The sequence below is a fragment of the Myotis myotis genome, unplaced genomic scaffold (assembly GCF_014108235.1).
Source record: "Myotis myotis isolate mMyoMyo1 unplaced genomic scaffold, mMyoMyo1.p scaffold_m19_p_5, whole genome shotgun sequence".
Taxonomy (NCBI): domain Eukaryota; kingdom Metazoa; phylum Chordata; class Mammalia; order Chiroptera; family Vespertilionidae; genus Myotis; species Myotis myotis.
Genome location: NW_023416357.1, coordinates 47,626,163 through 47,652,736, shown reverse-complemented (window position 1 = coordinate 47,652,736; position 26,574 = coordinate 47,626,163). Strand labels below are relative to the sequence as shown.

General features: G+C 35.3%; 1 pseudogene; it reads left to right on the top strand.

Annotated features, from left to right (window-relative positions):
• The first annotated feature begins 1,634 nt into the window (after positions 1 to 1,634).
• On the top strand, positions 1,635 to 4,879 carry LOC118656015 (annotated as a pseudogene).
• Positions 4,880 to 26,574: the final 21,695 nt, after the last annotated feature.

Here is a 26,574-nt window from a genome sequence, read left to right as displayed (position 1 = left end):
CGGGTGGGGTCCTTTGGCCTGGCCTCTACCCTCTTGCAATCCGGGACTCCTTGGGGGATGTTGGAAAGCCAGTTTCGGCCCGATCCCCACAGGCCAGGCCGAGGGACCCCACTGGTAAATGAATCTGTGCATGGGGTCTTTAGTATTTTATAAATAATCAAAGTGGAAAGCTCTCCCTTTCTCTTCACCTATTCATTTAAGTTTTATTTTATTAATATCTGTTTTAGAGGATTCAGTGGAACTGAAAAAGTAGAGCAGAACTGACATAACAAGCTTACACAAGTTCCTCCCAAGTTTCTAGTAAATATAATTATTTTGGTAATAGTAGTAGTAGTAATCATAGTAACGATAGCTACTATTTATTGGATACATCATATTAAGTATTTACAATTACATCACAACAACCCTATATTATTGGTAAATTATTAGCCTTATGTTTAGATACAAGCCCAAGGAGATAAGACACCTTTTCCAAATTCACATAGCTGCTATGGTTCATGTCTGTCTGCCTGAACGTAAAACCACTCTTACGGGAGTTTTATTTACTTGCCATTACTTCCATCCCAATACAGATATTAAAGTGAGGGTTTCAGAAATAGGATAGTATAGAATCCTTGCATAATGGTTTTATCCCTGGCTGTGTCTCAAAATAATCCAAGAGATGAAAGTGCATAATTGTATATTTAATTTGTTGCACAAGTATACTGAAAGAAACAGTTGTTTCAAAGTCTGATAAATACTGTTAATGTTTTAAAAGTGTCTAACCCTTGTAAAACCCATGGCAGGGGTCCAATCAAGTTGCAAAAATGACTGAAACTTAGTGTATATAAAAAATAGGGCAGGGACTTAGAAATGCTCAGAACACTATCGCATCACATACCATCACAGAAAATGAAGTTTCGGTATTTATGTGCTCATAAGCCTAAGCAATTCATATAAGGCAGTTAAATATTGTAGTATAAGACTCCTTATCATTGACATAGAGTTGGTAAGAGCTAGAAAGACCTTAGAGTTCAACTCATATAACAAATAGGAAGCTGAACAGGTTAAATGAATAATGCAAGTCTCAAAAATAAGCTATTGACCTAGCATTAAAAAGCAATAATGTATGACAACTGCTGTCTTGCTTAGTGTGTGCAGACAGCATGTTTGCTACAGCAGAGCTGGCTTGCTCCCAGCCCCTATCCCTTTCCTCTCCACAGCAGCCATCAATCCTGCACATCCTTCCTCTATATTACCACTGATAAGAAATAATTGTCACCCTCAGCAGAAATACAGGGAGTGCACAGGGTTGACATTCTCATCATCAAAAGAATTTCCCCCCAGATCAGGGTTAAGTCACATTGATTAACAGGCATGAGCTTCAATCTGCTATTGCCACTGATTGCCCTGCACTTGTCTGTGCTTTAGCAAAGGATTTCAATTTCCAGGATCTGTGCTGCACTTTTCACAAGTTGAAAACTCCAACTGGTGAAATAGAAATGACAACGAGGACTTTTCTCATCTCAATCTTTGATGTGACCCCACATCCAGTACTGTACTTTGTTAAATATTCAACTACATCATCTCATTTCAATGGGGGCAGCTCATACTGTTGATGGCCTAACTCTATTCTTCAAATCAGGAAGCAGTGCAGCTCTCCACTGTGTTCTTGATTTCCTAATCCATCATGACACTTTCTTTAGCTACATTTTTACTTTACTCAAGTATATGAATAATTTTTAAAAAGCTGCAGATATTAATATTCCCATAGGATAAGCTATTACTTATTACACAAACGGAAAATATGTGCAAATAAGACATTTCATAGACTGCAATTCTAAAACATGCTTATAAATCATAGTTAATATGTTATTTTCAGGTTAAAGTACCTATTTAATATTGTGATGCTTCAATTTAATAAAAAAGGTAAAAGTTATTTCTATTATTCTCGAGCAGTCAGCATTTAGTCTCTAATGTAGGTAAGACAACCAGTTAACATATTATACAATTTTATCTCAATTCTCCTTATAATAGAGTTGTCACACTTAGCAAATAAAATTATAGGATTACTAGTTAAATTTGAATTTCATGTATGAAAAGAATGGTTTTTATTAAAAGTCTGTCCTAAATATTGCATGGGGCATAATTACACTAAAATTATCCATTGTTTATATGAAATTCAAATTTAACTGGGTGGCTCATATTTTATCTCTGGCAATACTACCTTCTAAGGCAATTAATCAAAGAACTTGCCACATACGCGGTGACCTTCACTTTCCACTCTGCCCTCTCATAATCTTCTATGATAACTCTCTCTGTAAATCAATACTTAGTGATGAATTAATTTCAAAGCATTTTCTTTTGTAGCTTTTGAAAAATCAATCTTACTTGACTATTGTGCCTATATTTTGTATACATTACTCAACAGTGACAAGTGATTTCGTTTGATTGTCTGAGTGCACTAATTGCATTAGCCATCTTTAAAAGAGCCAGAAACCAGGAAATGGTATTACTGTTCTATATATTGCAAACTATTATTTTATACTGTGATTTCTTTTGTTGTTGTTGTTCTGAGTATTTTTAAGAATGGAGGTTTAATATTTTTGAACTTCAAATCTAAATTCTTGCTTAGGAAGATCACCAAATTAAATTTCTAGCAAGAAGGAAAGGCCTATTAGCAATATTCTTTTGGATTTCAGGGGTGGCATCATTTTGAACTTATTCAGAGAAGAGTATTATTTTTTAAAAAAAGCCTTGAAATTTGCAGTTGCTAGGCTACTGTGTAGACAGGAAGTGTGACTGACACTGTCTGTAGGAGAAAATTAGAGCAACAAAATGGCTTGTAAGACAGAAGAATAAGATTAATTTACAACCATGGGAATACTATTAATAATTATTTTTATGAATTAAGAAAATAGAGGCATATAAAAGCTAGAGTTTTATAATTTCTTTGGATAGAAGGGTTTTCAGAAATTTAAAAATTAATTTGATTTGAACTCAGATTAATTATTATATAAAATAAACATTTTTTTGCTTTTCCTTCTTATTCTAATATAGTATAACAATCTGCATAGACTTGTATTAGAACTAAATAGCAATATAATTTAAGTGCAACAAGCTAAAAAAAAACTTGGAAGAGAACAAAATAAATTTGTTATGGAAAAATCTAACAAAGAGTGGGAATGAGTCAAAGGATGATCTCTTAGCTTTGTTTCTGCTAGACTTCTTTTCTGCCAAACTTTTTTCTATAACTTCAGTTTGTTTATCTTTTCCAATTCCCACCACTGTTTTATTGCTATCTTTATAAAGTTACATTGCACACTATTTCCCCTGATATTTATCCACCATTCTGATAAATCTGGTAATTCCCCTCAACAATCCATGACTCAAGTTTTTCAATTACATCCCTTGGCAGTAATGGTGACTTAAAGCAATTCTAAATTCAGAGTTATTGATGGTTTGGAATGTATTCTTACTCAGCTTGTTAGTTCATTTAAACACAGCAACTGTTCAAAATTCAGATTTTATGCTATTCTTATAGAATTATATTATCTGTGTAAGTTATCTCAAAAAACCCAGCTACTTATTGGAATTTCTGGTGTTTGTTTTTCTTCAAATATAGCTATTAAAATCAAATTCACATATTATAAATACATAATCCATTAATACTTTTAAAAATGTAATGTGATTGTTTAGTTCCAAGATCAAAGAAGCCTTGTTGCTATTAATAGTCTTTTATTTATTATTATGGACTAAGTGTATTTCTCTCCTAACCCGCCCTCTCCCCCCCAAAAAATCATTCCTTGAAGCCCTAATTCCAAATGTGGCTATATTTGAAGATAGAGCCTGTGAGGAAGTGATAAAGGCTAAATAAAGGTTAAATGAGGTCATAAAGTAGGTCCCTAATACACTAAGTAGTATCTTATAAAAAGAGGAAGAAATGCCAGAGCTTTCTCTCTCCACCATGCGCAACACAGTGAGAAGGCTGCCGTTTACAAGTCAGGAAGAGAGAGCTCTTTCCAAAAACTGACCATGTTGGCATCCTGACCTTGGACTTTCCAGCCTCCAGCACTGTCAGAAATAAATTCCTGTTGCTTATGTTCCTCATACATAATATTTTGTTAGGCAGCCCAAGTTGATTAAGATACTTATTATGCCTTTATTTTTCTAATAGGTATTTTAATACATATTTTCTTAGAGATTTTCTAAAACATGCAATGGGTTGCTACTGTGATATAATTATTCTGGTAATTACAAACAACTTTGTCATCATCCTCCAATCTTCTTACTCTTCCTGTTCATTCCCCTATAAATATACTTACTATGTGCTTCAAATGTAATTTAAGTGTGATTTCTTAAGTACTATATCCCAAGAAACGTCAGCTTAGAAGAATGACTATATTCACATGCTATTTAGGCTAGGAATAGTGTAAATATTTTAATAGAAGTTATTGTGTAGCTCTGTCTTCTCTGCCAGAGCCCTTCATCCCCTAAAAATGTACACCTGTGCCAAGTTGGTCTCTACCTCCTCCTTGGTCAGTACCTCTCAGCTGCTGAGCTGGTCACAATCTACAGTGGTACTGAAACAATGGGAGACACTAACACATGAGGGCCTCAGCAGCTTGGCAGCCCCACATCACCTGACCACTCTTATTTCTAGCCACTGCTTCCAAACCAGAGCTATTTCAAGGCATATCTACACAGCAGCCAAGTTTACTGGGGCTGAGCCTACCACAGTATGGGTTGGGACTGTTTTGGGAGCCTCATCATTGGTTATGCCAGGAACCCTTCTCTGAATCAACAGCTCTCCTCCCACACCATTCTGGGCTTTGTCCTCTCAAAGGCCATGTAGCTCTTCTGCCTGATAGTGGCCTTTCTCATCCTCTTTGCTAGGTGAAAGAATCCTCTCCACCTCCCATAGTTCTTTCTCCCATGTCTTGTCTGTCCTGTACATTCCTTTTTCTATACCTACCAAGGCAACCTCAGGAAAGTGGTTGGCTCAGGATTTGATAGAAGGAAGACAAATAAATATGGTGTTAATAAGGAAAAAAAAGAAGCAATTGTGTAGATTAATGACATAATTCCTATCAAGGTTGTAACTGATTAAAAAAAAGAACAACAGATTGAAATACACAGATTTAGTGATCTCTTGAGGTTTGTGCATAGAAGAACCTGACTGGGCAACTTGGAGTAAAAACATTTGTTAATATTTGAGGCAAGAAATGTGTTGAAATAAGAAGTGCCCTAGAATGTGGGACTGAGAACATTATAAATCCTTTATTTTCCAAAGTTTCTAGCCTAGCACCTTTCTCAGAGTGAGTGGCTAATTTAAATCTTAATGAATTAAACTAAATGAATCCACATGCCAAATTGGGCTTGAGTAAGTATTGCAGTAATAGAAAAAAAGGTTCCCAGTGACATTTGCTACAACAGCAACCTGAAGTACCTGGTAATGTTTTTATAACTACTTAGGTCTTTGCCATTGAGTTGATCCCTGTTATAAAAGCAGAAAGTACTAAGACTAGAGTTTGGCAGAGAGAGAAAGCACTGCTGTATTTCTCCACAGATCTTAAAAAGATGATCTCTGTTGAACATGGTTAACTTATGCTTTAATTAAGGATTGTGAGTGATTTCCATTGTAGAGAGATGGGTCCCATTGTTAACCTTGTGCTATTATATTTATAGTTTTTTTTTCTACTGAGTCTGCCTGTTCTTTTAGCAAAAAAGGAAAACAGCCCCGTAATTGGGGAACTTTTCAGTGGGTCACTAAATTGCTTGATTGAATATGTTAGCACTGATTATTAAAATGCTTACATTAGTTCATGCATATTTAAATAAGTCCAAGTCTATCTACAAGGGGACCAATAAAATGACCTCAGATCATATATTCAATTTCAGACTGGCACCAATGCATACAGGTGTCAAAAGTTGCACTACCTCAGCAATTAGAACATAGAAAAGTGGTGAGAAGTAGTATGTCTAGAGCCAGATTCATGAACTGAATCTAGAACCCATGAGCTCTGTGTTATTAGGTAATTTTTAAACCTTCCTATGCCTTAGTTTCTACACATATAAAATGGGACAGTCTTACTAGCTACCTAACAGGATTGTCTTAAGGTTATTGAGTTAATACTTATAAAGTACTTAAAATTGAGTCTGAAACATAAAAAACCCCCACATTTTGATGTATTTGTTAGAATTTGAAGTATTTGTTGCAACGTAACCTAACTATATCTGCTCAATTTTAACTTCACTTAAATTCTATAAAATTATTACAAGTGAATAATTACATTTTTCTAACAAATAGTTATTCTAAGTTTTCCAAGAAAAAAGTTAAGTAAAATAACTTCTCTTCATGCAAATGCATAATAATTGTTATATCTCACTGAATGCAATTAAATTAGATATCATACAAACTTTCTCAGGAAAATAATGTATCATGATATTATGTAGGGCACTACTGGAATGGAATTAATAATTCTACTAATGAAAGAATATTTCTGGTCATATGAGAGTCCCTGGAAGGAATAGCTAACATAGCAATCCAACCCAATATTTACTAAGCATATGAGAACATTTATTATTTACCATTTTTACTACTACAGAAGTTTAAAAGATTAAATATCAAAGGAAATCTGAAAATACTTTTAGAGTGGAAAAAAACAATATCTGAAATTTTAAAAATTCAGTGGAAGGACTCAAGAACAGAATGGAAATGACAGATGAAGCATTTCATAGATCTGAAAATATATTAATAGCAATTATCCAATCTGAAGAACAAAGAGTAAAATATATAGTTAAAGATTAACAGAGCCTCAAGAATGTGTGTGGCAGAATAAAAAGTTTTAATATTACTCTCATTATATTCCAGGAAGAAACTGAAGAGATTGGATAAAAATATTTGAAGAGATACTGCCTCAAACCTCTCCAATTTAGTTAAAATTAAAACAACAACAGTGTATCCAATGATATTATAATTGGGCAACACAGATGTCCATTTACTTTTTATAATCCTCAAAGACATAAAATATTATTTTATTCTCTATGTTACAAAAAGGTTGAGCATGTTAAAGAGATAAAATAATTAAACTTTTAGATAGTTAAAATATAATGCTTTCTATGAAAAGTACACTATTTAAATAGTTAATTAGACCAGGTAGAAGAAAAAATAGTGAATCTGAAGACATAATAAAACTACAAAAAATGAAACAGAAACACTTTTTTTAAATGAAGAAAGCAGCAGTGAGTTTTGAAACAACTTCAAGTGCCCTAATAATAGGTGTCAATGGAGCTTCACAATAAGGAGGGGTGGTTGTAGGAACATTTTTTGAAGGAATAAACCCAAGAGATCCAAGAAGCTCAATGTTCACGGAGCCTAAGAAAAGGCGTACTGCCCCCATTCCTCTCTACAGGGGAGTGGACCTTATTCAATGTGCCTCTTTTTGAATGGAAGAGTTTGAGCACGGCAGCAGTGTGCACTGATACAGGGTACCAGGTGTCAGAGAGTCAAAAAAGAGAATGAGTGTCTGAGAAGGCAGCCTAAATCTTCCCTGGGAATGGTTAAGACCTGTGCTTTGTTTTGTTTTTTTTCCTCTCATGAGCTCAGAGTAAGTCTAAGGAGCTTCTCTTGTCCTTACAGAACATGGATATCCTATGAGCAGGTGTAATGTTGGTATATTTGTGTTTAAATAGTTTCCCATGATTTGGGTTTCCTGCTGGATGTGGGGAGTCATAATTGAGCTCTACTTGTGCACAGAGGTCCAACTAGTGAGGTGCTGGCAGAGGTGATGGTCTTAAAAGATTCCTCACTTCTTGGTATTCATACCCTTATGCATGAATAAGGGTACATTCATACTCATTACTGAGTGGGCTGGACTCGGACTTGATTCTAATGAGGCAGAAATGTGGGTGTGTGACTCAGTGAGTAGGTCATAAAAAGACAGTATGGCATTGCTCTCTTGCATACCTGCAAGCACTTACTCTGGAGAGAGTTCTATTTGGGAAAAACTGAAACCTTTTGCCAGCAGCTCAGTCACTTAGAAGCTGATTCTTCCAGCTTGTCAAGCTTTCAGACAGCTGCAGCATTAAGCTGTCATCTTGACTTTAAGACAGAACCACTAGTCTATCTGCTCTTGGATTCCTGACACTCAGAACCTGCTTGAGGTAAGTGTTTGTTGTACTAAGCTGCTACAACTTGAGGCAGTTACATATGCAACAATAGACAATCAATCCAGGGCCCTGGTCCACAATGCACAGAAGCATGTTCACTAACTCACCACTATATAGGTGTTATCTCTTTGCACTCATCACACTAGGCCAGAATAGGTGTTATCAGAGGCAATGCGTCATGCTCACCAGTTACCTGGGACTAAGAAGCATGTTGTCCAAAGCAGCTTCTCACAATCTACTCTCCGAGAAGCTTCAAACATAGCTACAAGTGGTCAGAGACAAGCAGCCTGGGGCCTCAAGTACCTCCATGCACCAACCTGAATTAAAGACAGTGAAACTGAGCTGAACAGGCCTCATTCAACCTCAAGGTGTTTATGGTTTAAGAATGTCTTGGAAGTATTTAGGGTAAAGAACAACAAAAAATATCTTAAGTAGCAATATGTAAATATAAAATGAACAGACAGGTTTCAAATACTGGGTAACACCATGTTCTAACACGACCTGTCATGTATACTTCCTCTTGAATAGCAATGACTTTAGACATGACTTAAAAGATTAAGAAATTGCTGATATTATATTAATTAGAAATCAATAAGACCACACTGAAAGATTTGAAGCCAGTATACAGTACATATAATTTACTTATAATAGAAAATGGTATTTGTGCTGAATAAAGGATGGTTAAGAGGTCAACAGGACCTTCACTATGTCATAAGCTCCATGAGTGAGAGATGGTTTGACCTCGTCAACAAGTATATCCCAGCCCAGAGGGTATAGCACACAGGGGGTTCAATGTATATTGAACTAATGAATGTAGAAATGTTATTTTCCCTAGGCATTTTTCAAAGCTATTGTGTGTAAGTTTTAATACTATCCATTCATTAATTTTTATTCTGTTACTGAGCAAACAGACTTGCTCATTGATTGATTTTATAACTTTTCAGCAAAGGGACCCATGGAGAACATAAAGAACTTTTTGACTAAGTGGATTTTGTTAGCACAGCCATCTGGGACATCGACATTTTTGCCCATGCTGGTCTTAAACAGGTACATTTATCGAATACAGTTCCATAGGTAGCAGCATACAAGGCAACACAGACTGGATACTGAATTGGGATTTCACAGGCGTAGGGTGGGAGGGAGCTGCAGAAATGGCAGCACTTCAGGAGTGACATAGCAAACCTGGTGGTGCCTAGTAACCTGCCATATCTCCTGCAAACTCTGTGGTTAGAGGATGGCTACCTCTTGTCAGCATATTCTTAGCTCCAAAACAATTGAAGATTTTTATTAGTTTAATTAAAATTTCCAGAAGTTTAGGGTATGTAGAGTGGAGTCTTCACATCATCACCTTAAAATGAGGCTTAAAGAAAACACTTCATCCATTATCAATCCTCTGCTAATGCTAAACATTATATGCTATTGAAACTTTGCTACTAGAATTTAGAGAGAATGCACAAAATTGTTGTAAAAGAACAAAAAATAGTTTGGACACTATAAAATAGTTTGGACACTAAAAATAGCTTGCATACTTTACTGCAAACTCTCTTAGTATCATGTTATTGTCAACTCATTTGTATTCACTGTAATAGCACTAGTCATAATAAATTCATTGGAATTAATATGGATGTCACACATACCTTCATAGGAATTATAATGCAATTCAATGTTAATTTAATGTCCTATTCAAATAAAGTGTAACTGTTTTAAGTCATATAATAATGCCATTGTGTAGAGCTATAAAGGTTATAACAGTATAGATTTCCTCCAGAGAGATGTGATAATCTCAGAAGTAGTACTTCTCACCTTCCATAGGCAGCCTAATGACTCTGATCATAGGCTACTAATAGCTCTCTGAATGATGTGTGGGGTTCTCCACAGGGCTACAGCTCAGCTATTCAGCAGAAGAATCACATCACATCAAAGATAGAGCTTCAGAGTAAACTGTTATTTATGTGGTCTTCTGAGTTTACTTGATAGGCATGAGCTGTATGAATTCACTTGTAAGCAATTACAATAGTCCAAACAATCAATATCCTTAACATTTGGTTCAAGTAAAAGCAGTGCACAAATATAAGCTACTACAGTTTTGATGTGAAACTAATACTTTTCATCTACTGACTGAACAGTAGTATTTAGAAGGGCAAGATATTTAGAAGACAATAAGATAATAAGGCTAGTTAGTAAAACTAAAATGGCTTAAGTTAATAAATTTAGGAAATAGTATATAAGTGGGGCACCCTCAAAGACGCTAGAATTTAAAGAGAGAGAATTAATTTTTCAGTGAATGTTGAATAACGAATAAACTATTACCAGTTGCTCAGGTGCCAGAATCCTCACCTTATGATGATGTTATTATGGTGAAAAAAAAAATCACATGCAAATGAAGAAAATAGTGCTTAGAAGCAGGGTTTCCTCCCTAATCTACCTAGTATCAACACCCTTGATGGGAATTAGCAAAGCTTTGTGCAACAAAGAATGAAATACAACTAGGCACTAAAGACATTTTGGAGGTAAAAATGCATCTCCATTGTTTCTCTCAATGTTTTATTCACACCCAGTGCCAATAAATCAGTAATTTGTATGTCCATATGGTCTCACATATTTTTCCCAGTAACAATGGAATATGAGAAGTTGAATTTATATATGGCAAATTGGTGATAAATTATGCTTATGAGAATGTACCATAGGGGTGTAAAAATAAAAATTAGTGTGAATTAGGTCTACAAAATTCACAAAATTTAGGATGGGATTCAATTTATAGCAATGCTAAATTTCATAAATAAAGTTAATGCTATTAACAATCCAACAAGATCCTTTCTCCAACTTTTCCATGAAGAGTCTCTAAGGCACAGAGCACAAAACATTAGTCAAAATACACAGGATATATTTGAAGAATCTAAAATTCATGTCTTGTTGTTTCTACTGCACATATCCACATTAACTTTAAAATAGCATAAAATCTGGGGCCCTGACCGGTTTAGCTCAGTGGATAGAGCGTCGGCCTATGGACTGAAGGGTCCCGGGTTCGATTCCAGTCAGGGGCATGTGCCTTGGTTGCGGGCACACCCCCAGTGCAGGGTGTGCAGGAGGCAGCTGATCGATGTTTCTGGCTCTCTATCCCTCTCCCTTCCTCTCTGTAAAAAATCAATAAAATATATTAAAAAAATAGCATCTGGGGAAAATCTTGTTGGTGGCTACTGTAAAAATGTTAGTGTAATTTCTTCCTGAAAATTCAGCTTGCATGATATGGGGTTCAACTGAAATGATATGGGAAATTATGGCAATTTTTACCCAAAGCAACTATAACAGTATTTTAAATAAAAACAATTTATCCAATTTTCAAACTCTCTTTTCATTTAATAATACTGTCAAGTATTATGAAAACAAAAACTTGTTTTGAAGTTGTGACAGGTGAGTGATAAAAAATATCTGCTAAATAAACTAAATTAAAGAGGAAGGCAGGGGAGGGTTAGGGGAAGGGGGAGAGATCAACCAAAGGACTTGTATGCATGCATATAAGCATAACCAATGGACACAGACACTAGCGGGGTGAGGACATGAGCGGGGGGTGGGGGGCAATGGGGGAATAAGGACACATATGTAATACCTTAATCAATAAAAAAGCCAATTGATTTGTATCATTAGGGGAAATAGAAAATTAATCATTTTTACCATATTTAGAATCTTTATTATTACATATTTTCATTTCTGTATGAAAGAAAAAACAAAAAATGAACAGGAAACCAACTCAACTTTAAGCTTGAAAATCTTAACCATAAATACCATTCCCGTGCCCAGCAAAAAGGGTCTACAGATTATTTTAAATAGAGATGGAAACTTTCTAAGTTACATTCTGTTAAATATCAAATTTCTATTTTAAAAATAAATATTTAAATGGCAAAAAGTAGTTCTAGTTTCCTATGATTACATAATTATTAATGCATGATAGACAATAACATCAGCATAACCCTTTGGAACAATATGGGAGCTGACAGTGCTTTCCTGAGTTCATTGCTTGGGATTTATGCTGTAGTTGATGTAGGTTTCAAAAATGTAGTGGGTTGACTTTAAATTGTGATTTATCAAAATTTCTTTTCTTAATTTCCACTTCCAGAAAATGGATTAAACATGCTTTTTCTTATTCCTCTCATTAAGTACAACTGAAATCCTTAGACATTACCTATAAAATAAACATAATACTCTGAAAGGTGGAGAGAAGAAAGCAAGACTTTTATAGAATGACTCAATGGTGAGTTCTCTGGGTTTTCTTTTTGCTTCATATATCCCAGTATGGAGCAGAAGAATGTGGCAACAGAAACACCAATGGTGCCTACAATGGTGCGCCCCAACAAAAGCTTGCATTCTTTGGAAACAACCCAAATTTCTTCAGTGGTTGAATGGGTAAATAAACTGAAGAATAATCATGGATTGCAACTCAACAGAAAAAAAGAAACAAAGTACTGATACATGCAATAACTTGGATGGATCTTCAGAGATTTATGCTGAGTGAAAAATTCAATTCCAAAAGGTTATTTACTGTTTGATTCTGTGTGTATAACATGCTAGAAATGACAAAATCATAGATATGGTTGCTAGGGATTTAAGGAGGGGCTGGTACCAGAGGGAAGTATGTGTGTCTATAAAAGTGCAACAGGAGGGATCCTTGTTGTAATAAAATTTTTCTGTATCTGTAATTTATCAATACCAATATCCTGGTTTTGACATTTCTACACTATAGTTTTTTCAAGATAATAACATTGGAGGAAACTGGGTAAAAGGTACATAGAATCTCTATTATTCCTTTTACAACTGTATGTAGGTTACCTCAAAATAAGTTAATTAAAAGATTGTTCCTTTTATTTGTGCTTCTCAAGTTGATTGATCCTATTAGTGATTCTTTTGTAATATCTACAATTTGCAAATTGTATCCTATGTAAATACAGGCTCAGGAAAAATATGGTATCCATGACCAAAATTGATGATTTCATGCTATTCTGAGTCTCTTAATATATTTTAAAATTTGCATTTCTTCATGCTCACATGTCAAATTTTTTATCTTTAGTCTCCAAATTCCTGGGGTAAAATATACATTTCCTTGAGGAAATGGTAAGGTGAATTAAAATCCAGGATCACCACATATGTCTGTGCATGTTGTGCATAATGCCCATCTGAACAAAGATGACTACCAAGTATGAAATCAAGATTTCTCTCCAATAACTCTCACAGTACTACATTAGCCTAAAAGGAAGTGGCACTTCATTAATTGTTTTCCCAGAGAGCTCTCCTTCTAATTGGCACAGAGTTTCATTTTGTGCTATCCTTGTGTCCTAGTAATGACCAGTAAAATTACTGAACAAATACTTACTGGGTCTTGACATCATATTATTAATCTGGTATGCACTGACAGTAAAAAAAGAATAAATGACAGGCTCTGAGTAATTAATTCATCAATGAATTTATAATCTAATTTAAATGCTGATACAAGCAAAGACATAACTATATTATTAGTGTACAGATGAAGAAAAGGAGAAAAATAAAATCTTATAAACCTCTGGGATCTTAAATTTTCATAGAAATTATTTTAATAGCATACATCTCCTAGCATACGCAATTATTAATTATTTTTCTCCTTTTGAAGATAATTATTTACCATTTGCAACAGCATGGATGAAACTGGAGAGCATTATGCTAAGTGAAATAAGCCAGTCTGAGAAAGATAAAAAACACATGATCTCACTCATTTATGGAATACAATGAACAACATAAACTGATGAACAAAAACAGATCCAGAGACAGAAAAGCATGGATCAGACCGTCAAACCTCAGAGGGAAGGTAGGGGAGGATGGGGGTAAGGGAGAGAGATCGACCAAAGGACTTGTATGCATGCATATAAGCATAACCAATGTACACAGACAATGGTGGGGGGAGCAATGGGAGGATAAGGACACATATGTAATACCTTAATCAATAAATAAATTTTTAAAAATAATAAAGATAATTATCTTCCATTTTTGCTATGATGTTTTTTCTGTTTGTTTTTTATACAACTAAAATCAGATTATTATGGCTATAAGTGCTGATAATTGTAAAAACAATAACAATACTTAGAGCTTTCTTAATATTAGAGTATGGAAGGTATTTTATATTCTGTTGGTACTGGCAGTGTTCAGAAAGTCTCACTTCAGGCATCCATTAATGCCAGAGTTCTTATTCCGGCATCAAGAAAGGTTCAGGAAATCTGGAGAAGGCTGTGCGTAGATTAAATAGGAGTCCAGAGACAAAATATAATTTTGAAAGGCATTTGGGGGTCAGAGGAGCTTAGTTTAAAGGAAACTAAGTTCTAAGATCTAAGGTCTTCAGGTCTTAGGTCTCCTCATCCCAGGACCCAATGCTTTTTACTAACACAACTTGTCCTGAGGCGAGGCAGAGATATACACTTCGAAGGGTATACACAAGCATTGTCAGAATGAGGGAATTAGCCTATGGTTGTTCAGGTGTTTGGCCAGTAGGAGGCAATAACATGTAGATTAAGATACCCTTTAGCTGTCTGGCAGCCACAATCAATTTAATGTATCCTATTCAGGTTTGGGGAAATGCCTTTAGCCATTCCCAGATGCAACCCTGCTGTCATGGTGGAATTGGTTTCTGGAAATATTCATATTCTATATGATCCTCACAAGAACTCTGCAATAATGAGTGTATGATGGTTAATTTTATGTCAACTTGACTCTGTCTTGAGATGTTCAAATACTAAACATTATTTCTGGGTGTGTCTGTGAGGGTATTTCTGGATGAGATTAGCATTTCAGTCCATGGAATGAGTAAAGCAGACTGCCCTCTCCAATGTAGGTGGGCATCATCCAATCTATTGAAGGCCTCAATAGAACAAAAAAGGCAGAGAAAGGGAGAATTCACTTTTCCTGCCTAACTCATAAACTGGGATACAGGTCTTCTCCTGTCCTAGGACCAAAACTTACACCATCAGCCCTCTGATTCTCAGGCCTTTGGACCTGGACTAGAATTTACACCATCAGTTATCCTGGTTCTCAGGCCTTCTAAATTTAGACTGGAACTGTCACTAATTTTCCTAGTTCCTTAGCTTACAGATAGCGATTGTGGCACTTCTCAGCCTCCATAATTGTGGGAGCTAATTCCTTATTAAAAAAAAAAACCTAAAAACTCTTTTTTTATATATCTATATCACATATTATAGATATTATTAATATAAAATATTAATATGAATTTATATATTAATATATAATTCTGATCTGTTCTATTTCTCTGGAGTACCTGACTAATATAGAATATAAACATAATTGGAAAGTTTACTTATATGCATAATTACTACTCTTATAATTAGCTGACATAAATAAATAATATGAGAATATCAGTTCTCTTTTAATATACAAAACTGAAATCTAATGAACTTAAAAGAAGTTAAATAGAATGTATGTAGTATTTTCACACATTAATATAAGTCATGAAATAGCCATGGATTACTAATCTAGAAATCCAAGTTGAAGAATTTTTCCTTTTAGAAAAACCTTTAGAGAAAATAATTATTAGATTTAATTGGCAACTTTCTCCTTCTCTGGGAAATTCAACATTTTCTGCAGTTTGAATGGCATAACTCATAATTTTAAAGAAAAGTTTATAATATAGCTCACACATAAATGTAATGCATTTTGAAAATTACCATCCAGCCAATGTTGCACAATGGTTGAGCGACGGCCTATGAAACAGGATGTTACAGTTTGATTCTTGGTCAGGGCAAATGCCTGGGTTGTAGGCTCCATTCCCAGTAGGATTGTACAGGAGGCAGCCAATCAATGGTTCTCTCTCATCATTGATGTTTCTCCCTTTTGTCCTCTCCCTTCCTCTCTGAAATCAATAAAAATATATTTTAAAAAAGAAAATTATCAACATTGTATCTTTTAACATCACTTTTAATGTGATGTCTAGTCACATGCTCATTTATGTTTATGTATAATAATAAAATTGTTTACAGTCACTGATAAAACTCATTTTTAGTAATATTTCCCACTTTTGGGCTCTTATGGAATAGATCATTGATACTTGAAAAATAAAAACTACATGTAGGTAGCCTATATAGCAGATAACAATAGAAATTTCATTTAAAACGGGGACCGGGAGAACAGCTGACAAGCTTATTTCTCAGCATCTCCTCTTTCAAAATAGCCTTCTATGCCCTGTTCACATTTTAAATGAAATTTCTGCTCAGCTTCATCTCTAAAAGAGAGAAACACTTACTGAACCATTAGCGGAGACTGCACTTATAATAGAGAGCCAAAGGCCAACAGAACTGCTTTCAGCATTTTTGCCTCCTGGTAAGAACCTAGCCACACACTTAAAATGCATATTTCCATTTTAAGTGGCCCAATAAAACCAGATTCAATACTAAAATTACCATCACACAAGTCTTTAAAGGGTCAAAATATTTAAGAAAATAGTAAACCAAAAAGTATTTGTTCTTTTACTTTTGAAGAATTGATGAAATTAATTTTCCGTGTAGTATAGGAGTATCAAAATTAGGAACAGGAGAGGAAATGCAAACTCTCAATATATTTATATTTAGAGCAAGAACTAAATCCTCTTTGCAAAACAGGAATGCTGATATCTGAAACAATTATTTTAACATAAAGACTACTGGTAAGATTTCTTTTGGAAATAAGTAGGTTCAAGTTTGATTTTGAGTAATGAGAATTAGGGTTATGGTCATAGACAAGTTTTATCCTCACATAGTCAAAATAAAAAGTTAATGTTTTTTAACTCAAAAAGTGGCAATGTTAGCTGACTGCCCTTTTATTGACATCTGCCTCCCAACAATAAACACTTTGGTCCATCACTGACCCATAGTAAGCAAACATAAAGGTAACAGTCAAAGAAAATAAAATGAAACACCTCCATGTCACTGTACTACCAAAATAATGTCAAAGGCAAGTGCATAATTATTTCAAATGTGCCCCATAAGACATGAATGCACATGTTCACCACTATGCTGACTAGTACCAATGCTGCTTCAATAGACATTTGCCATATTCCCAAGTCTCTTATCAGTCAGTAACTTATTTCCTAAATAATTATAAGCGCTTTGTTCTCCATCATTATGTTTCCTGGGTAGGTTACCAATAAACTCTAGAAACAGACTGGAGAAGATGTCATCTTCAAAATGTAACATTTTAACTGAGATGAAAGCACACAAGAAAAAGAAGCTCTACTTTTTTTTTTTTAATCTCCTCAGATTTTTGATCACTTATTACTGTAGGTCAAAAGTTTGTTTTTCTTAAAGCCAAAACATATACACACTGAGTAAGTATCATATACACAGCATACTGGACTCCAAATGTAGCTATGCATAGCTGAGCCTCAAAAAAATGGGAAGGCTCACTTTCTGTAACTGTATAAAACAATTCTACTTAAAACTGAAATGTGTAGCTTGAGGGAACTTAAGAAGTGGTCCTGCAGTTAATAATTCTATTGAAAGGCATTCTAAAGCTAAAGATGATTAAGGCACAAACAAATGGTGTCAAAGAGCCCACAAATATATATAGTTAGATGAAAAAAAAAATAAAATGTTCATTTAAAGCTTATACATCCCCAGATACTTCATTTATATTATCTTATTTATTCTGCACAAGTGAAAGATTAGGAAACTGGAAATCCCAGAGATAACAGAGAGAGAGTAAAGGCTGGATATTAAAAGTAGGATTTGTCTGACTCTCAAATAATATTTGTACTACATCTTGTTCATTTTCACAAATTCTTTAATCAGTACTAATAAAATTAAAATTTGGCCAAGGGGCTAAAACAATATACAGATTTTAAGACACAATGGTGTGATTACACTTCTCCATTAGAATAAACTGTGTGGTGCAAAGCAGTGAAGACACTGTTAAAAAGTTAGTTTGAGCTCAGAAACAAAAAATCTTGGATGTCTGAATAATATGTCTGTACTTTGGCCTTAAATATGGTTTTCTCCCCCATCACAGATGTGTATGAAAATTACTTATTTTAATTTAAATATACAATGATGGCCTCTGACTGAAATCTTCTGAATCAGAATATCCGGTATCAATGTTTTAGTTTACAAAGTACGAGAGAAAAAATAAAGTAATGATTTTCTAGAGAGGTGATATTATACTAAAAAATCATTAAAAATATGATACAACCAAAGGATTGGCAAGATAAAGAACTAAAGGACTTAAGCAAAATAATCTGGTGTTAATTGTCTAAAATGCCTTGAAGTGGAGAATAGACTCATAAAGTCATGCCTGTCTTGACTATAATTTTCCTATGGAAATGTAAAAGCCAGGTTTAGAGTTTACATTCATACATACTGTACTTGCTCTCAGATCCCCAAAGATGATATAGTGAGAGGAAAGTTGTAATTAAATACACAGAATTTATTCCAGGACTGAACATTCTTTCTGAATCATTCTGGTGAACCATCCTAAAACACAGAAAAGAAGATCTAAAAATTATTTTCACTGTTTTTTTCAGTTAATGATTAGAAAATATAATGTGCTAATCAGCCCCCTTATTCCCTTAAAAATGGAACACTTCCCTTCTTTATTTCTGTTGTAGTATTTAGGTCAATCTCATTCTTTCTTTGTCTTCATTAAGCATCTAGCATATGTTATACATCATAGGTAAAAATGCAAATAAAATGTAACACAAGTTTCCAGAAACTTACAGACTGGGAGAAGAAAATGGTAGTTTTAAATCAAGTGTCATTAATACTAAGATGAAAATTTGGACAAGGTATAGTAAAAAAGTCTAAAGAGGGAGTGCTAAATTCTACCACCATAGCCACAAAAAGCATCATAGAAAATGTATGCTGGAATAAAACATTGAAATTTAAGAGATGCTTTATATGAAAAAGGAATATGGATATATTCTTGCCTAATACCACAGTGTGAAAAAACACAAGGCTATACAACAGGATGATTCAGAAGTTATGAATACATGTCTAAAACTGGAGTACGACTTACAATGGGCCTGGAGTCGGGTGGTGATATATAGCAAGGTATATACCTAGAGCAGCGGTTCTCAACCTGTGGGTCGCGATCCCTTTGGCGATCGAACAACCCTTTCACCGGGGTCGCCTAAGACCATCCTGTATATCAGATATTTACATTACGATTCATAACAGTAGCAACATTACAGTTATGAAGCAGCAACGAAAATAATTTTATGGCTGGGTCACAACATGAGGAACTGTATTTAAAGGGCCAGAAGGTTGAGAACCACTGACCAAGAGGGCTAGGTATACATACTAGTCACTCAATTATGTATTGCTCTAAGGCAGTGGTTGGTAAACTCATTAGTCAACAAAGCCAAATATCAACAGTACAACCATTGAAATTTCTTTTGAGAGCCAAATTTTTCAAACTTAAACTATATAGGTAGGTACATTGTTATTAACTTAATTAGGGTCCTCCTAAGGTTTAGGAAGAGCCACACTCAAGGGGCCAAAGAGCCACATGTGGCTCGCAAGCTGCAGTTTGCCGACCACGGCTCTAAGGAATTGATGATTAATCCTATAAGCAAAGGAGAACAATGTTACTTTTTATTAGATTTTACTTTTTGAATGATCAGTTAGGACTCTTGTAATACTCCAAACGGGAGCTGTCAATCATGTACTGCCAGTAGCAGTGATGATATTAAAAGACATCTCTAAAATTTCAGTCTCTGATGTAATCATCCAGCTAATAATGATATTTTCCTTAGATTATGAGGCAAATATCTAACTTTTATTTTGTCTTCATAAGACTCATTTCAATTTAATTTTGAAGGAATAAAAGTTTCCCAATTTATTTATTGGGCAATTTTGTCCATTATCCCATCAAATATTACCTTTTCAGTCAGTATATAAAAAATTGTCAATATTACGTTTGACTTGTCCAGTATTTTGTGGCTTGTACTCACCCTTCAGAAATGCACACTTCGTGGTATTTTATCTTGAAAGGGGACATGCAAATTGAATGCAATGTGTTCAAAGTCAAAGTGTCCTCTTTTTTACTTCACCCTGAGTCAGCATGCAAATAGGATCAGCAGTAAAACACAATGAGTTGTTGAGGTGGCAGTTTGGCTACCTCTATGCTTGGCATTAGCAAAATTATAACCCTTCCAACCTATTGGAAATTAGACACACGGCCAAGGTCAATAAAATATGTCTTCACTGAGCTGCGCTAATGTTTAGTAAATAAATGCTATTAAGAAAATCTTTGATTGAAATGCCTTAAAAGAATTGGGTTAGGCTTATATTTTATCATTCATAATGATAAGTATTACACAGCTACATCTCGTGATTTTTCATCTACAAAGCAAACATTAAATATTTGTTGAATGAATCCTAGTAAGGTAACTACTTTTAAAAATTCCTCATGAAGAGAACATAGAAAGAAGGCTGATATTCCAGAGCAGTAATCATATCCCCTTGGGTGTTAGTCTTCTGTGGAGGTTAATCATGATCACTAACTTGCTATCTGTTGATGAGTCTTTTCATTTATTTTTGAGCAGTTGGTTTATTTTATAGTTAATTTTGCATAATTGCATTAACAGCTACAATTTTGAAACTGAATCAATTTATAAGTAATTGCTAAAACTCTCAATTCTCCGTTAGAGGAATAAATTTCACTGTGACACAAAGTTATTTAATAAATGAATAACCTTGAAGAATTACCAATTGGTATAATTAAGATTGTCCTGTATACATTTATTATTTCAACATACAGAAGCTATTATTCTCTTACTAGGATGGGTATTGTGCCTATGGCAATCAATTAAAGGAAGATTTAAGGAAAAACACATATTGAAACAGTATATTTTGCATTATCACCCTTTGCATTTATGTGCAGTTCAAAATTATTTACAAGTTTTCTTGTGTTATTGACAGTGGTAGAGCACAAAAACTACATAATAAAAACCCTGGGTGCAAAGCATCACGTCCAAGGCTCGACCAACCGGAAGGAAGTCAGTCCTGCAGGGGTCAACCTGGCAATAGCTGCACCCTCCCGAAGCTGTTTCCTGCGAGGGTGAGGTTTCAGGCAGGAACATGCCCTCAGAGCATGGACACACTAAGTCCTGGGTTGCCTTGCCAAGGACTGCGCCCTCCCTGAGCTGCTTCCCGTGAGGCCTGAGGAAAGAACCCACCCTAAGAGCCCAGGAGCACCCAGTGACAGTCAGTCCTGGGTTGCTGAGGAGGAGGCCACAGCATGGTAGAACTGTGGGTCTGGCCCAACAGGGGTCGTGGCCAGCCTTCAAACCAGACTCTGACAGTAGGGAGGAGGAAGCTCCATTCCTCACAGAATCCACTGTTGGATAGCTTGCTGTCAGTGGCCTGCCAGGCAGGAACCCCATTCACCTGCACCCGGACCCTGACAGGAGAGAGGTGGGAGCCCCATTCCTCACAGAATCGACAGGTGGCAGCTTGATGTCAGGGGCCTGCCAGCTACGAATCCTATTCACCTGCATATCTGTATAAAGTTTTAATACATTATATTAGAGGCCGTGGTGGTACTGTTTTACCCACAGCGTCTACAAGAATTGCTGCAAATTTACTTCTCGGTGGAAGCACTTTTCACTCCCAATATAAACTACCGATTCCATTACATGAAACTTCAATTTCTAGACTCGATATAAACAGTGAAGTTATTAAAACTATTAAAAAGGCCCAACTTTTCATTATTGATGAATGCACCATGACATCCAGTCATGCTTTAAATGCTATAGACAGATTATTAGAGAAATTATGAAGTTCAATGTTGTATTTGGTGGGAAAGCTCTCCTTCTTAGAGGGGATTTTCAACAATGTCTCAGTATTGTACCGCATGCTATGAAATTGGCCATAGTTCAAACGAGTTTAAAGTACTGTAATGTTTGGGGATGTTTCAGAAAGTTGCCTCTTACAACAAATATGAGATCAGAAGATTCTGCTTATAGTGAATGGTTAGTAAAACTTGGAGATGGCAAACTTGATAGTAGTTTTCATTTAGGAATGTATATTATTGAAATCCCCTGTGAAATGATTTGTAATGGATCTATTATTGAAGCTACCTTTGAAAATACTGTATCTATAGATAATATTAAAAATATATCTAAATGTGCAATTCTTTGTCCAAAAAAATGAGCATGTTCAAAAATTAAATGAAGACATTTTGGATATACTCAATGGAGATTTTCACACATATTTGAGTGATGATTCCATTGATTCCACAGATGATGCTGAAAAGGAAAATTTTCCCATCGAATTTCTTAATAGTATTACTCCTTCAGGAATGCTGTGTCATAAATTAAAATTGAAAGTGGGTGCAATCATCATGCTATTGAGAAATCGCAATAGTAAATGGGGTCTTTATAATGGTACCAGATTTATTATCAAAAGATTACGACCTAACATTATCGAAGCTGAAGTATTAAGAGGATCTGCAGAGGGAGAGGTTGTTCTGATTCCAAGAACTGATTTGTCCCCATCTGACACTGGCCTCCCATTTAAATTGATTCAATGACAGTTTCCCGTGATGCCAGCATTTGTGATGACTATTAATAAATCAAAAGGACAAAATCGAGAAAGAGTAGGAATAATCCTACCTGAACCCGTTTTCGCACATGGTCAGTTATATGTTGCTTTCTCTCAAGTTTGAAGAGCATATGATGTTACAGTTAAAGTTCTAAGTACTTTATCACATGGGAAATTAGTCACGCATTCTGAACGTGTTTTCACTCTTAATGTGATGTACAGGGAGATATTAGAATAAGTTTAATCACTTCATCAGTCATTGTTTGCATCACTCTTGTTTTTATATCATGTTTTTGTTATTTTCATATGTTTTTATATCATGCATCTGTTGTTGTTATATCCTTTTGTTACTGTTTATTTATTAATCAATTTATATATTATTTTCATATACATTTTACTAATTTCCTTCCATCTCTCATGCTTTTATTATGGAGAAAATTAATTCCCTTTTAATGTGCACAAATTTCATGAACTGGGCCACTAGTAAAATATAAAATTACACCCCACAAGTTTGAGCCATGTGAACCCAGTAAAATATGCTTCCAATGAGATGAGTTTCTTCAGTGAGAGCTGAAGTCACTGCTGCCATATTCACTGTTTAGTTCAGAAAGTTACCTTTATGCAAGCATGTTTATGATACTTATCTAAATAAACATAAACATTTAAAAAAGTTTTAGACTGACAAATCTAAGCTGGTCTCGGAATCTGTTTTGTTCCCTTGCCTGGGCAGGAAAACTGATTCTTAGTCTTGTCTACTGGTGAGTGCAAACTCCAGCTCTCCCTGACCAGGAAACATAAACAGAGCACCTGGGAAGCTGTGTAGCTCACCTTACAGCCCTGCTTAGAATGGCACACAAGGAGAGAACCCAGCCACTGGCCTGGCCTATTTGCATAGAAAAGCCAATGGTGCTACCTGGCCAGTGCACAATTTTGCCTAACTGGGGTCTCAAAACAAAGATCCATACTGATCTTGGGGCCTGTTCTGCCACCCTTTCCAGGCAGTGAAGCTAACTCACAGTTTCTCCTACTATGGAGTATAGAACCCAGTTCTGTCTAGCTAGAAAGCCTGGCCAGAGAATCCAGACAGCCGTGGAGCCCATTCTGCAGCACAATCAGGATATAAAATATAATAATAAAAGTCATCTGAATTAGAAAGGAAGAAGTAAAAGTGTCTCTATTTGCAAGTGACATGATTTTCTATATAGAAAATCCTAAAAACACCATCAAACTGTTAGATCTATCTAAACATGAACTCAGTAAAGTTGCCAAATACAAAATCAAAAGAAAAAATCAATCAGTAGCAAACTATCTGAAAAAAATTTATACAGAGGAAGAAATCTCATTTACGATAGCATCAAAATAATAAAATACATAGGAATAAATTTAAAGCATTGAACGATTTCTATACAGAAAACTATAAGACATAAAAAATTGAAGTGAAGACACAAATAAATGGAAAAATTATATTTCAGTTCTTTAGTAGAACACACTTATTATGGGACAAATGGAAATGGAAGATAGCCAATCCCTTTTCTCAAAGACTTTTTAACACACTAGGGAAGATAAAGGGCATTACTTATACAAATAGCAATATATGTATAAAGTCACTTAGCACACAGAAATTGACAATGATTAATTCATAGTTAATTGTAAAAAGAAATAGAGTAGATATTTAAACAAGCAGAGTTAACTGGATAAAGCTAAGAAATTTTCCAAGAAAAGAATTTTGGTTGGATCTTAACCAAAATTCCACCCCCCCCCCCGTAATATATCGTATTTATACATATATGTTATATGTATTTATCACTTTGGAGGGCATATGCATAAATCTAACTGTACCTGTAAGAGAGTAATCTACTCTGTCTGCACTTTCCAGCATCTCATAACAATTACACTGAAAATTTGCCACAATACTATTTTCCACATTATACAGATTCTTTTTGTGTGTTTTTTCCCTCTTACTGAACTGTTCATAACTGCTGTATATTAGTTGAACTAATGTGATTAATGAATCAAATTGAAGAAACTCGAATACCACAAACAAAATAGGTCTGATGTGGAAATATTCCAAGTAAGAAACTAACTGAAGCCAAATACTTGGATGACATATATGCAGAGATTTTGACATGAGCCATTAAGGTAATGCTGCTCATTTTGAGTTCATTGCTAATTGTTATAAAATAATTTATTTTTTCATAACATGCAACTGGTTCCCCCAATGGAAGTAATCTCTCTATCTCTATCTCTATCTCTATCTCTATCTCTATCTCTACCTCTATCTCTATATCTATAAATGCCTAAGCGACTGTTACAACCGAAAGACCGGTCAACTGGTCGCTATGATGCACACTGACCACCAGGGGGCAAGTGCACTCCCCTGGTGGTCAGTGTACTCCCAGAACAGGAGCACCACTCAGCCAGAAGCCGGGCTCACAGCTGGTGAGTGCAACTGCGGCAGTGGGAGCCTCTCCCACCTCAGTGGCAGCACTGAGCAGCGCAGCATTGGCAGGCACTGTGGGGCCCGGATGAGCAGCAGGGGAGCTGCACCAGCCCTGGCTGGGCTCCTCCTCAGCTGCCTGCCACTTCAGCACTGATACATCCTTCAGAGGGGTCCGGGATTGTGAGAGGACACAGGCCAGGCTGAGGGACCCAACCCGTGCACGAATCCGTGCACTGGGCCTCTAGTCTATTATAAAGGGAACCGATATTCCAAAATGGCCTTCTATGATAAAAATCTTTTTAGCTGCTTAGTTTGCATCTTGAATGGAGAAAGACAGTAAATTCTTTTTAAAATGTTTCATTTAATACAGAATGAAGAAGCTTAGTGCAAAATAGAATAGTAAGTGCAACAACAAAACCGGTAATCTTAGAAAAGTCTATAATCTTTCTCAATATGTTATTTTATATCAGTGCTGACATTTGCAGTATGCTCTATTTGCTGAGCAGTAATTTAAAGTCTCAAAAGGAACAAAGCACTTTGCAAATTTAAATGTATTTCTTCAGGGACCACTCTAACCACCATAAGGATAGCTGTTGCATTTCACCCCTAGGTAGTTACAAATGAAGGTGCAAAATAATTTTAAAAGGTAGTTAAAAGATGGGGAAAACCACTAAAAGTAATAGTTGCTGCATAGGGAAGTTAAGTAGGCAAAACATAGCCATCTGAGAATTAGGTAATTTGACTAGGGCTCTAGGATGGAAATTCCTGTATTTCTTCATTAAGTGTAAAATATGTTACACTTTGTGTGTTCAATGGATTAGGTTTGTTTTTTGTTTGTTTTTTTCCAGGTGAAGCTTTCTGCTTGATTTAGCTCCTCAGGCAGACATAAAACAGAATGGCAAATAAAATACTAATTGTGCACTATAAGATAGAGATAAAAATAATACATATTTTACAAAAAATGTAAGTTACAATCTATGTGATATTATGGAAGCTAGTTAGGTGATAACTATTTTGTTATTTACTCATTCATTCATCTATCCATCCACTCACTCATTTGGCAAATATTACAAGGGGTCTCTTTATATCTACCTAATTTAGGTGGGGTGGAGGGGAATGCAGAGGTGAAAGTTGGTATTTCTCACTCTGTGTTAAGGATATTTGCTAGTTTAAAAAGAAATGATAGGAACAATCTGAGACCCTAAGAAGTCTGATACAACAAGCAACAACGTTTCTGCTCATCAATGGTCAGAGATGGATGTGATGGACGTGAGACAATTATATTTTATTTTGATCTGTGCTATGTCATCACAGTGTTTCCCCAGGAAAAGCTTGTTTCATCAGAAAGATACATATCTACCTATTTATTACTACTGTGAGGAAACACACTTCTAACTTCTCAAGTAGTATTTTGTTTCATTAAATGTTTAATATAAACAC